This window comes from Macrobrachium nipponense, chromosome 1 (genome assembly GCF_015104395.2).
Source record: "Macrobrachium nipponense isolate FS-2020 chromosome 1, ASM1510439v2, whole genome shotgun sequence".
Taxonomy (NCBI): Eukaryota; Metazoa; Arthropoda; class Malacostraca; order Decapoda; family Palaemonidae; genus Macrobrachium; species Macrobrachium nipponense.
The window spans coordinates 181857796-181871119 of NC_087200.1; the positions used below are offsets into that span (position 1 = coordinate 181857796).

General features: G+C 33.6%; 1 pseudogene; it reads right to left on the bottom strand.

The window, feature by feature from the left end:
- Window positions 1–5731: 5731 nt before the first annotated feature.
- LOC135219891 (uncharacterized) overlaps window positions 5732–13324 on the bottom strand; it is an 87044-nt pseudogene continuing 79451 nt past the window's right edge.

Sequence of the window (13324 nt, forward strand, 5' to 3'; positions counted from 1 at the left end):
AATAGTACTCCAAAAAAGTATGGTAATGTCAAAAGAGTTTATCACACAACTTGGAGAAAAAGATTCATCAACTGCTTGTGTCATGCTTCACATTGTCAATGTTGTTGTAGGTGGTTTACCTGTCTGGGCATGATTACCCAAGGATAGAGCTCTAATAACTGAATTTTAATAAGTTTACTGGCTCTAATGGTTTTTTTTTTAGCAGGTATGCAACTTGCTTGTATCTTTTGTATTTGAATGCATACTTGCAATATCATGCCATCAGGGTAGGGATGACACATTGCTTCAGTTCAGACGTTTACATATTTACATGAACATTTAAAACTTCACTAATTCTAAGTCCTTTTTATATAAATTCTCGTAGATCTGAAGCCCTTCAACGGCCAAGTTTATTGCTGAAGCTGTATGCTGCATGGGCTCCCATAGTGCATAGTTAAGTTGTGCTTACAATTTAGTGTTTATATTTTGGTGAATAGCAATGAATATGAAGCTTGTCTGTCAGTACTTGTTGCTATCTGATGTCTATAATGTACATACATAATAGCTTTTGTTTTAATAAGAATTGGAATTCCTGTGATGAAGACCAGATATCTACTTCAATTAACACAATAATGAAAAGTTTTGTACATTAGAGCCATATACAATGAGTCATTATTGGTTTCAAATCGCCATAAGCAGCAAGTCTTGGTACAGAAAATACTTGGGTCTTTCAGGATAAACGAGCCAGATCATCATGGACAGGAAATTGATATATCTTTGATGATGAGATGATCTGGTTCCCATAATTCTGTAGCCAATGGTTAAGTGTACTTGAGCCATTGCCACTTCAAAACAATGGCAGGATTCAAAGCATTTAAAGACTGTGTTTTAATGCTTTCAAGGGAGTGCTGATCCCATTTTAAAGCCTTTTCTAATTTACCATGCTGTTTGGCAGTGCGGGGAAATGGGAGACTTGAAGATGACAAAAGGGCCAAGATTCTTGGCAAGATCACATAACGAATGAGGAAAACAAACAAATATCGAGGCAACAGGATCACGACCTGTGAAAATGCTCAGAAAATCACCTGATCAGATGGGATTCAGATAGAATGTGCACAAGATGTGGAGATGGAGAAACCTCACTGCGGGTCTGATCACACAAAGGCAGAACCTGATTTAGAAACAATAATGATGATCTACCATTCTGAGAATTACTTGAGGATCTAAGTGAGAATATCTTGCTGGTGTATTACTGGCATAAGAAATCAGGCAAGATCTTAGTATTGTTTGTACACTGTACGTACATACTGTATTGGTATTTGCACTGTTTTATTACCCAAGTGAAGTAATATCATCATACAAAATTCTGATCATGGATAAAACTGCTTGTAAATCCATCAAAACTTAGTGATCTGCATCCTGACTTTTAATTAGTCTTCCTCATCAACATAAAGAAATGCTCAGTCAACTACGTGTCAGATGTAAGGCCTTTTCATTGGCTTTGGTTCTACTGCGTGTGATAAATGCTTTAAGAATCTAGTTCTGTGATGAATTCAACATTTAGTGTTAAACGAAAAATCTTTTTTGCAGTGTGGAATGATGTGCTAGTTTAAACTATGAATGTAATATGGAGGAAATTAAAAAAATATGTGAATGTTTTCAAAGTAGTATTTGATAAGGACAGCAGCAACAGGAACTGTAGCTGGATGAATAATTTGTTGACCAGCTGCTAGTATAACATTTTTACCTAAATGGTAAAAATGTTAGGAGGGAAAAAGATAATAGAGATCCTTTCCATATAAAACACCAGTGTAAAGCGCTTCAGATGCTTAATTGAATGGATGTACACGTGGTTGCAAAAAATTTGCAAGAGGTTAATCATCAGTACTAGATACATTTTCACCCACTGATTTTCTTGATCTTCAAGGAAATAATAGATTTCACACTTCACAGCATTCACTGCACTTGGTGTGCTTTGAGCCACTACATAATGGTGCATATAAAGGAACTTAATACTTTCAAATTTTAGTTTTCTTTAATGTGCGTAGTTGTCTTATTAATGACATTAGTTAGGATTTGCTGTTATTTTTACTTAAAATATAATTGGAACACCCCAAATTGTGTGTTAAATGCATATATGTAGTATAAACAGAAAAGTTGAAAGAGCTTAGCCTATTATTGTTAATTTATTGATGCAAAGAAAAAAGAAAAATAAAGTTGGAGGGAAATGGGAGGCATAACAGTGGAGAGAGTGATAGACATAATCTTCAGTCAAGATCAAAAGTTGTTCAATTCTCTAGCTGTAAATAAGTGAGTGGATCCCGTTTTCTGTGGATAGCTCACTTTAACTTCACTTATATCAGTTGTGGATGTCACTTTTTTCCATGTTAAGTACAGGAAGTATAAAACTAGAGTATCTACTCTCACAAATATGGTAATTACTGCACTGGTATAAAAAGCAAGTACATAGTGAAAATAAGTTTAGTGTTATAACGTCTGCAGACAGAAAACTAATTTTCCATTTGACAAGATAGACTGCAGTATCAACCATAATGCATAATACTACAGAGATGATTTTAGTGTATGCATTTCTTTACCAAGCTATGAAGATAAGTTGCTGTTTCCACAGGGCAAATGTGGATCACAGGTCAAGAATATTTGTGAATAATGATCATCATCAAAACATAAATGAAATAACCCAAAGCAAAGCTAATGAAAAGTGGCAGTTGTACTTCTATATAATTCTTGCTTCTCGGCATTCGAACTATAGACTAAAAAGGTGGTGGCAGTTATGAATGAGCGTTAGCATCTAATTAAAACATTTCTCATGCAAAATTTCCAAGTAATGGTTGTAACATTTTGAATGATATAAAGCACTCAAGGACATACAATTTTCTTTCAAGATGGCAGTTTGTAAGACTCTCAGCACCATGGTATTGCAAACATTCAACAGCATGAAAGCATAGTCAACATTTAAAGGATGCAAAGGGCCGAAGTAGTACATGGAAGGGGCTTGAAATCTCACAGGGTTAATGTTTCACAAAAGGTAATTTTAAACAAACTTTCTTGATTTTTAAAATATGTAAATATTTAGTTTGTATTTTTTGAGGAAAGATAAAAAACCTTCATACACTTTGCTGGCAATCCTTCATAACTATTGGACTTCCAGGAATGCAAGTTGGGATGTAAATTTTATGGTATTGCAGCACTAAGGTTTTTCTTATAGTTTTTCTGCATCACTTGTACTACTACAAGTAGGGTCCTGGGATTCAAAACTTCTATGTACAATCAGGCCAAAATGATGCATCGAAGGAATATATGTGTAATATGAAAAAACTTGTAAAAAAAGACCTAGAACTACACGTAAACAATCACTTTACTATAAAAATAGAACCAGGCTCAAATGAAACACCATGCAATATTAGAAAAGAAAGAAAGAATAGCAATCTTTTGATCTACTGAATACTTGGATGTACACACTAGTATTAAAAGTTATGCATAAAAGCATTGCTCTCATAAAATTGCCTATTTTGTCGTTATTGTCACTGTGCATTCTACTTATGCCCAGTACCATTAGTTTGGAAGTTAACTTTGATATCATTATCACTGTTATGGTTGTGAATCCAGCATCAAAATAAGCATGTTCTCAACTCCCTCAAAACCTAGTCTTTGGCATAGTATATAATAAGTAGTATAATGGAAGAATTGTGTCATGAACACCTGGTATGGCAATAGTTTTTTTTATTTTTACAGAAATTTACAGAATATGCAGAGAAAATGACTGAATACCCCTAGCGCTAAACCCCTTAACATCCATTTCATTTGGCTTATCATTATAAGTACTACTGCTTTTGTTTCCTTACAAAGAACAGTTGAAGATATGGATACAATAGCTTTATAGTATGCTGTTATTTTTTTTTTTAAAGTCCACTGATGAGATAAAAAAAATTAAAATAATCTGCCCACAATAGCCTTTGATTGTCTAGAGCAAAAGCACAGAAATAAATGATGAAATTGTTATGGCAACAGTCATCAAAATGGACTTCTAAATGTAATATAAAAGCTATCTCTTAAAGCAACTTCAAAACTAACAAGTCATTGCATATGAGTATTAAAAACTTAGTTTATCAAAAATTGTCAATGCTATTCATTGTTGCCCTAAAAAGCTGCAAAGCGTGTGGTGGTTTGTTCCCTATACAGTAATATTGATTTATGCTTTCAAAGGCAAAGCTGAATAATATACTGTCAGTGTTTGCGGAAGCTATTTGGCACAGCATTTCGCATTCTAAATTATATGAACTACATTTACATTGATAAGTTTTCATTTCTGGTTAGGTTTGGAACTTGTGTTCCTAAACAGCCAACCGTTACTTTGATGTCCAATGGGAATGATTAATTAAAAATATGTTACTTCAGCAATCCGTGTTTAGAAAAACTAACAGCATTAAGTTCTTGCAGAATAGTTTGATTTGATCAAGGCCTTTTTAAAGAAGTGTAATTTGGAAGAAAGTTTGTATGGAAGCACATTATTTTTACTCTGCATTTGTTATGAGTCAATAAATTTAATTTTAAATTTCAGTTTTGGAGTAAGTATCATTACTTCCCACGTATATAAGTTACAAAGATATATTGAATATTAACAGAAAAGTTGTACTACACAGTAGCTAGATGACTGGTTTTAAATACAGTATAACCTTTATGTGGATACGAGAGCATTACATTTTGTTTTGTGTAGTATTGCATTTCATATCTTCATAGAAAGTTTGCAGAAAATTTGGCACATGCATTAGCTAATTTCAAATGAATTTTTTTCTTGTTAAATTACCACTGAATTATATATGCTCCTCCCCAGAACCTCAGAGCTATTTAGCTCAAATATAAACTATGTACTAAGGTAACTGTATTTGTAGCAGCTTCTCATCAAACATTGGGTCTAAATAGATTACAGTACTGTGCTCCACAAATTATCTATTTATCGTGAACATAATTATGAGATGAGTTTTTAGATGATACTTATATTCTCTGAACCATTTAGTAATGAGTAAAATGAACTGACATTTGTATACACGATTCTTAATTTTTTTTCTCGTGTTGCCTTCATTTCTGTTTCAATCAAAAAGTAGACCCTACATGCTTTCAATAAAAGCCCCCAAGCAATAAAAAGATTTTGGACTTATTTAAGTAGAAAGCAGTTGGTCAAGCTAACTAGCAAATTAGTTGAAAGAAATTTGCAATGGGAAAACGTTTAGGCATACTTCACACTCGGAAGGCAATTTCAAGTACAACAGCAAGAAAAGCACTACTAAGGAGAGAAGTTGGAATTTCAGTGTAGGTAAATCTATGGTTAGACTCACATAAAGGCATATCAGGGGTATGGGTTTAGGCTGCAGCCACAAAATATTTCCCTTCTATAAGAAATGAATATGTATCATAAAACTAGTAGCAAAAGTCAACAAACGCATGACAATACAAGCTTTAAAAAGGCTACTGCCATACCAGGTATGCTTTACCCACATCTAAGTAAAAGGATAATCCATGTACAGTATTTGAATTAGGGTATTCTTAATTATACTAAGTTTCTATCAAGAATGACACCTAAATGTAATGACTTAAACTCTCTGAAAATTTTGCACATCAAGAAGCTGAACAGAAGCGACAACTTGGGTAACCCAAAAATAGTACCCTAAAACATAGAGGGAAATCACAACTAGACAAGCAATAATAATAAAACAAGAAAGTCAAAATTTCATTTCATAGCTATTGTAATTTAACATCCGTCTGGCTCTCCAATTTCAGGCGGTGTAAAACTGTCAGGAGATTTCATTTTTGTTAAGTATTTGGGATCACCTGATAATATAAGATTAATCTCTTCTTCATGTGTTAAGGTTCTACGTAATTTGCCTATTTCCAAATCTTTTAAATCATAAGTATTCTCTCTATGAAATTGTGCAGCTTGCCGTTCTAATCTCCAAGGTCCTTGACTACGAATAGGACTTGGAGACCTGTCTCTAGTATGTTGAAGGGGAAGAGAAGACACTTTGTGTATAGATGATAAGTGCTTATTATGCTTAGGGGTGGAAGGTCTTTCTAATGATCTTGACGTAAATAAATGCTCATTACGACTGTGACCTCGAGATCGCTCCCAGGAAGACGGTGCCTCAGGCTTTTTTGGCATATAAGTCAAACACATCTCTGTGTGACTTGGTGAGACCTGAGTTGTTTTTGATAACAATTCATAAATATTTGAGCCGAGTGACATAGAACTGGTGTCTCTTTGTAAAAGAGATATATCGTCTCGAGCAGACCGAGTCAACTCAAAAGTCTTTTCAGGTTTTAATGCAACACTTGATTTTGATCTATTATGGGAAGAAAATGGTTTTTTTAGGTATTGGTATCGGGCTACTTTTAACTGGACTTTTCTTTGGCGAAAGTATAAAAGATTGCATTGAAGACAACTTGTTGGTGGATGGTGATGTTCCAACGTGACTGAGGGGCAGATTTTGCTATCATTTTATCTTGCAAATAGTCAGGCGTTAAAGTTGAAGATAATTCTACTTCATCTAAACTAGGGAGGTGTCTAGGTGAGGCAGATCTTTAATATTACTGGTATCTCTCAAAGGAAAACATTCTTGAAAAATCTACTCGGGGTTAATTTGGCAGAAGTGTCAAAGAGGTCCGCTGGCCTAGTATCAGTAGCCTCTCCTCGGGCTTTACTTTTATCCTTGGCCTCAGGACCTACCTCTAAATGAGAATGAGTTTTCTGCATTACCGAATTGCCATGCCTGGATAACTCTTGCCATGTGGGGAAGAGTGGGTTGGCACAGTGGGGGATCATTGATTGATCCCCCCGGGGAATCCTCCTCCATATCACTAAAAAAACACTACTTTTCTTATAGGATGCTGACGAGAAGCGAGTAAAGTCCCTCGAGAGCGACCGTGACCCTGATTATGCGTGAAGTTTTGGGGGTGGAAGGAGGACATCGGTGTCAGGATTAGGGGAAGGGGTCAACATGTACGGGGAATAGAAATACTTACTGCTGAAGGGTCCCAGAAGAGAGCGTGCAAAGAGAGAACATTTGTGAATAATAGAAACAATGTCCTACCCCTCTTAAGGGTACAAGTTCCTGTAAATACTAATAGTAGTCAAAGATAACATATGTCAAGAAGACATTACAGATGTTCCACAGATGTGTCACTTTAACACTGATATAAAGAGGGGAAAATATTTCTACAAAAACATTTTTTCAAAAATACAATAATTTGGGATGAAATGGGGCTATACACAAAATATATACGAAAATTTTTCTACTATTTTTAAAGTGATAAAAAGAAGGCTACTGGTGCTAATATGGGTTTATATTATTTAAGATTTGTCTATTTAAGCCATCTAAATTAATAAGATTTGTAGTAATAATTGTAAATAGAGTACAAGGATATTTAAGAGTAAAATAAATACTTTATATGGGCTACATGGTATTCACTGCAGTGGGATTTATTTACACTTGATCAAAATTATCCATCTACTTTTGGAAATTGGAAAAAAGCTGTTAGATATTACAGTATTTTTGGTCATTTCTCGAGTATCATACTACGTAAATCATAACCTGTCACTTCTTTCTAACATAATTTTGTAATTAAATTTTTTCTAATTCTTTTTACAGTATCTCAGCATAACAGTATCTCAATATATGACTGAAATTTTTTAATTTTTTTTTCAACAAACAAAATATGCCTGATCTCTATTTTCCCCTAAATTAGTTTGTTTTTTCATTATCTGTACATACTGTGATAACCTGGTTTGCTCCAACTTGAATGAACCAGGTAACAAGGAATTTTACTCTGATTAAGATTCATGAGAATGCATTTCACAAAAAAATACCATACACAAAATTTTACATGTAGTAAGACAATGTAAGTAATAGCTTGTTCCGTTTAAAAAATGACAAATGCAAAGATCTTGTAAAATACTGCCTACATGAGATAATTTCTGAATACATCCATTATTCACCTTCATCCCTTATATTGCATACTACTTGCAAAGAAAGGACTTCATTGGGCCTAATATGTTTCCACCACAATTAAATACCTGATACTGTACTCATTTTCTACTAAAGTTTATCTGTATCTGCATCAATCATTATGCATAAACCAAGATCCAAAATAATCTGTTTTATAATGTAGTCATCCCATGGAGAAATAGCAGAGCAATTCTTCAAGTTAAATAAGATTAGTATTAACATACGAAAATGCAATGAAGGTACAGTATTGGTAACCCTGCAGACTATGGTAGATTCACATCAACCGTGTATTTGATATCAAAGGCCAGTCCTTACGACGCTCCTAATTGGCTGTTGATAAGCCAATGACAGGTCTGGAAACTCTCAGTCTCTCTCGAGAGGTCACACGGGGAGGATCTATGTTCCACCTCTCTTGAGGTATATGTCTTTCAGGAGAGGTGGAACATACATCTTTCCTATGTGAATCCTCGAGAGCGACCGAGAGCTTCCAGCCCTGTGATTGACTTATCAACAACCAATCAGGAGCGTTGTAAGGGACTGGCCTAAACATCAAATGCACGGTTGATGTGAATCTACTATAGCTTGAGTTGTTGTAAAGTAACTGTTGACTGATATGAGTGATTCATAGCTAAGTATCATATGTATAATGAAATAAAGTTATTGTGTTTCGGATGTTATTATATTATGTTATTATGAGAGTGACTATCTAATTACAGTGTTCAATTCTGATTCCCTTTATTTTTTGTCTACCAGTTATCTTGTGCCCTTCCTGAAAATGTACCCTAAAGAAATTCCAAAAAGCTACTAAAAATAATACAAGAAAAACACAAAAGTGAGAATATAAGTTGCATACATGTGAAGGAAAAGAATGTGGAAAAGGGGGTACATTTTGCCTATAAAACTTTTGATGAGCAAACATCTAAGAGGTCTAAAAGAGACTTGTGAACTATGCTGCTAGTAGAACTTTTGTAGTACAGTAATATAGCAAGTGAAATGTTGAATTCTGTGGGTGCTGTTCAATTACCAGTGCCTACATCAAGTGAAGTTTGATACCCTGCTCTATATCTCATATTTTAATTTTAAGTATTTTTATCAACATATCAAAATTACACAATTGTACTCCACTAAACTGTCATTTTGGGAATACTGGACCTTACACATTTTCAACTTTTAAGATTTTACATATCTTACGATGCATCTTGAAAGGTTTACAAATAAGACTTCCAGATAGGTTTAAAAACTGCCTCAGTTTTTCCACAACATACTTCAATACAACTAACAATTTCTCAGTTATGTATCCCAGATTCCAATATATATACTATAGGGTACTGTTCAAAATTACTTTTTCTCAAATTAAAACATTTAATTCAGCATATCTATAAAAAACATCAAATTATTGATGCAGGTAGGTGGGATTTCTCAATGATTCCATGTGAGTAACTACTAAGCTACTAAACAAATAACTGCAGGTCTCAAAACATACTGTTTAAATTGAAAAAAATATATTTGCATATTTCCAATATACTTTTTTAAGGAATTATATTACTGGCAACTGACCTTGCATTTTGAAGTATTACCACACTACTCATCAATAAATACAAGATTTCAAGAGAATATAATTAAAGGTTTAAACTTTCAAAAGCTTGAGCTCAGCCAGTATTTAAAAGCCATAGTGTGCAAAGTAAAGTTAATGGAAAAGGGGAAAACTAAAGGGGAATAAAATGAAAACTAACAAAGATACTTTATTTCAATGAATTTTCCATGCTCATCACATATCAATAAAAAAAGAGAACCTACTTTCTGACAACATTTCCTTCATGAGGTGGCAATATCTTAGTTGAAAAAAAAGAAGTAAAACTGATTTCTTGTTACGGCACAGCCAGTTTATAAACTAGAATATATATCAAAGTTACTTGTCACTTAAATACCGTATAACAAAACACCCTTGTAAAATTGAGCTTTCTAAAGAACCTTAATTTTTAAATCCTCTTAAGGGGGTAGGCTCATCAAGAGGCACTTTATGGTTTCAGAAAACTAAAAGCATATTTGTTTGAGTAAATAAATGTAAATAATCATGCCCAAAACCGCACTTAAAAATGAACACTACTGCAGCTAGTAATACATCAACTCAATATTATTTATCTGAAAATCATAAAACTGTTGCTGTTATTATTCTAATACCAATAAACCAATAAAAAGGCACACTTCCCATTTGATAAAAATAATCCAAATATATTGGCTTTCAACCATGACTGTCATTACAGCAACTTTCTTCCTTGCATCAATCATGAGTCAGAGGAACTTTCTTCCCTGCTTACAAATTCATTTATAATCCTTTTAATCAGAACATATGAAGATGAGCTTATCATAATGCCTTATAATATCAATTATGTACTACTGCATATAAACATATGGGCATAAAAAACACCCAGAACTATCAAGACTATTACTATTAGGAAATTGTAATCATAACCACCAGGCTGGCCAGCTGTGGAAAATTTACTGGGCTCTTAATACTGATGATGCATTTAGTTCTATGTAAGTTAATCTTCCTTAATACTCTATTATCACACTAACAACACCTACAGCTATTCTTCATACTATTTGTAGTCAGACGTAACATAAATTTACTGTTCAATTTCATATTTTGATTTAATTTTAATTTCGTTCCTGTGATGAGAAGGCATATGCAGTTACACATTTTGATATCCAAATTAACTGACAAAAAAAAAAAAAAAAAAAAAAAACAAAAAAAAAAAAAAAAAAAAAAAAAAAAAAAAAAAAAAAAAAAAAAAAAAGAAAGGGAAAAAAAAATGGTAAGAGAATTATACTTAAGTCTCACAAAAGCAATAAAATTGGAGGAAATATTACGACACAATTGCAAAATAAGCATAAATATTATGAAAACTTATAAGACTGAAAATTAAAAAATTAAAAGTTGACCAATGACACTGTACTGAAAATCTTTATGACTTTATTTGAGCAAGCTGACCACTGTGCTATGTGAAACTTTTTCTATTCAGATAGATGTTTCTTGGGTATTATGGTCAAGACAAAAATACCTGTATAGTCTACATTTACTTTCCTTGAGGACACCAAATATCCTTTTTGTTAAAAACCAATTTAAACATTTAAATTCTAAAGTTCTGACGTTTTGATACTATTTTCCATTCTCCAAAACCAAGATTTCTTGTAATACTAGGAACAGATTTGATCAAAAACTCTAATTTGCAAGTTACATAACTATCTTGGAGAGAATCCATTTCTCCTTCAAGTCTGAATAAACTGAACCATAATGCTGATCACACCTCTTGGACATGATACGTACAGGTAAATATACTAAGAATGGTAAAAATACTACCTAAAACCTACAACATCTTAATCGGTCACAGTTTTTTCCTGACAAAAACCATGACTATACTAGTCCCAACAATTACCCCTCCAATGATCACAGTATTGAATAGAGGCTGAATAAACCTGCCATGTGTTTAAGTAGTACAAATCTATAAAGTGTGACAAATTCTTATGACTATTTCTTTGACAGTTATGTACATTAATAAATAAAAGGCAGTTCAACAGCTGAGCATTTCTGGAAAACACCCAAATATATCATAGGCGTTTTCGGGGTGTGTCCTGGGATGACAAACAAAGAATAAAAACCAAGCAGTAATGAAGAAAATAATAACATAAGATAAACTGCATACAAAAATTGAGTAAAGAAGCCTAGATGCAGCCACACTCACTTGTTGTGTGTGTTGAATAATGCATTCTTGTAGATATAATCAATAACTGAATCCTGTACTAAATATTTGACGCTTTCCCCACGTCTCAGAGCTCTGCGGACTTTTGTGGAGCTGACTTCATTCGTGATCCACTCTGTCACAATGTGTATATTTTTCTGAAAGCAGAAAGAAAGAGAGTTAATGGTTTCCTTTCAGTAAAATTCAATACTTTTCTTACGACACAGTCACATTAGCATAAGTACAATGGATAACAGTGAGCAATGTACCGGTACCAAAAGAAAAAATCTTCAAAATTACTATCGAGTCATTCTCATCTACATAAGTCAAGTATGTAAGGAATGCCCTTGCTCCCTTTTACCTTGTTTACACAGAGCATGATTTACCCTCTGGGTCGCTCTTCATCTTTGCCCAGATGCTCCCAGTACTTGTGTAAAAACTGAAGCTAAAATATGTCTAGCTAGGCATACACAAAGGCATTAAGTTCACAAGACACACCAAACTCCATTAATGGAAAACTTGACTTAAATGTTAAAGACAATACCTGACAATAAGTACACACAAAACTTGGTAAAGAAACATCTGCTAATAGACTGTTGTGCATTAAGAAAAAACCTAATTATTTAAAAGAATTTGATGGTTTAATGCAAACTTTTACCACACAGTTAACATGTGTGAATACCTGTAATACGTACATAAGTACATCTTACAAAGTATCCAAGACTCACCTGGTGTTTTAGTTAAAACATCTGATTCGTAGATGAACTTTATAAGGATTGCTCCCTTCTCGAGTTATCACAACAATGCCGTACTTCCCACAAGTGCTTCAATCTGTAAATTAAATAGGCATGTCAGGAAAATTCATGATATGGCTACATATTATATCTCTGCACTTAGGAATTTGGAAATGAAATAACCAACTTTGATTTTATAATTAATATGAACTATAATGACTGGATGAAGGACAAAATCAGTTTCTGAAACTAAATCATCTTACAAGGAAATAGTTTTTTTTTAAACATTGGGAACTATGCACGACTGAGTATGGTTTCTCATGCTTCATATATTTGTACTGCTGACAGTACTGCTGGTTTAGAAGTCTCTACCATGAAGCAATTGGAGTTTCAAGTGAGAAGAAAAAACTACCTCCAAATAAGCAAGCACATGTACTTTGTATAAAATACAGTACAAAGTAAAGTAAATTTTAATAAAAAGGACTAAAAGAAAAAAATATATTACAAGTTTTGGTAAGAAATGGAACTGAACTCTTGATCTACTTTAACTATCTATCGACTAGAATTACACTACTAGATGTAGTTACAGTACTTACATCTTCATCTTTCCATAATCCAGGCTTTGCGAAGGACTCCAAAAGATCTGCCCCACAGAGCAACTTGACGCAAACTGGAATCGGTTTGAAGTTGTAAGGTGGTAAGTTAAGCGACTGGCTGGCATCCAGTCTCTGTCGTTTTGACTGATGGTCTACATTACCGTTGACTACAGAATCGAGAAGCTCCTACAAAACAGATAATGAAGTGAAAAACCTACTTGATTAAAATAGTGTCCTCATTGTCAATTACAATAGAA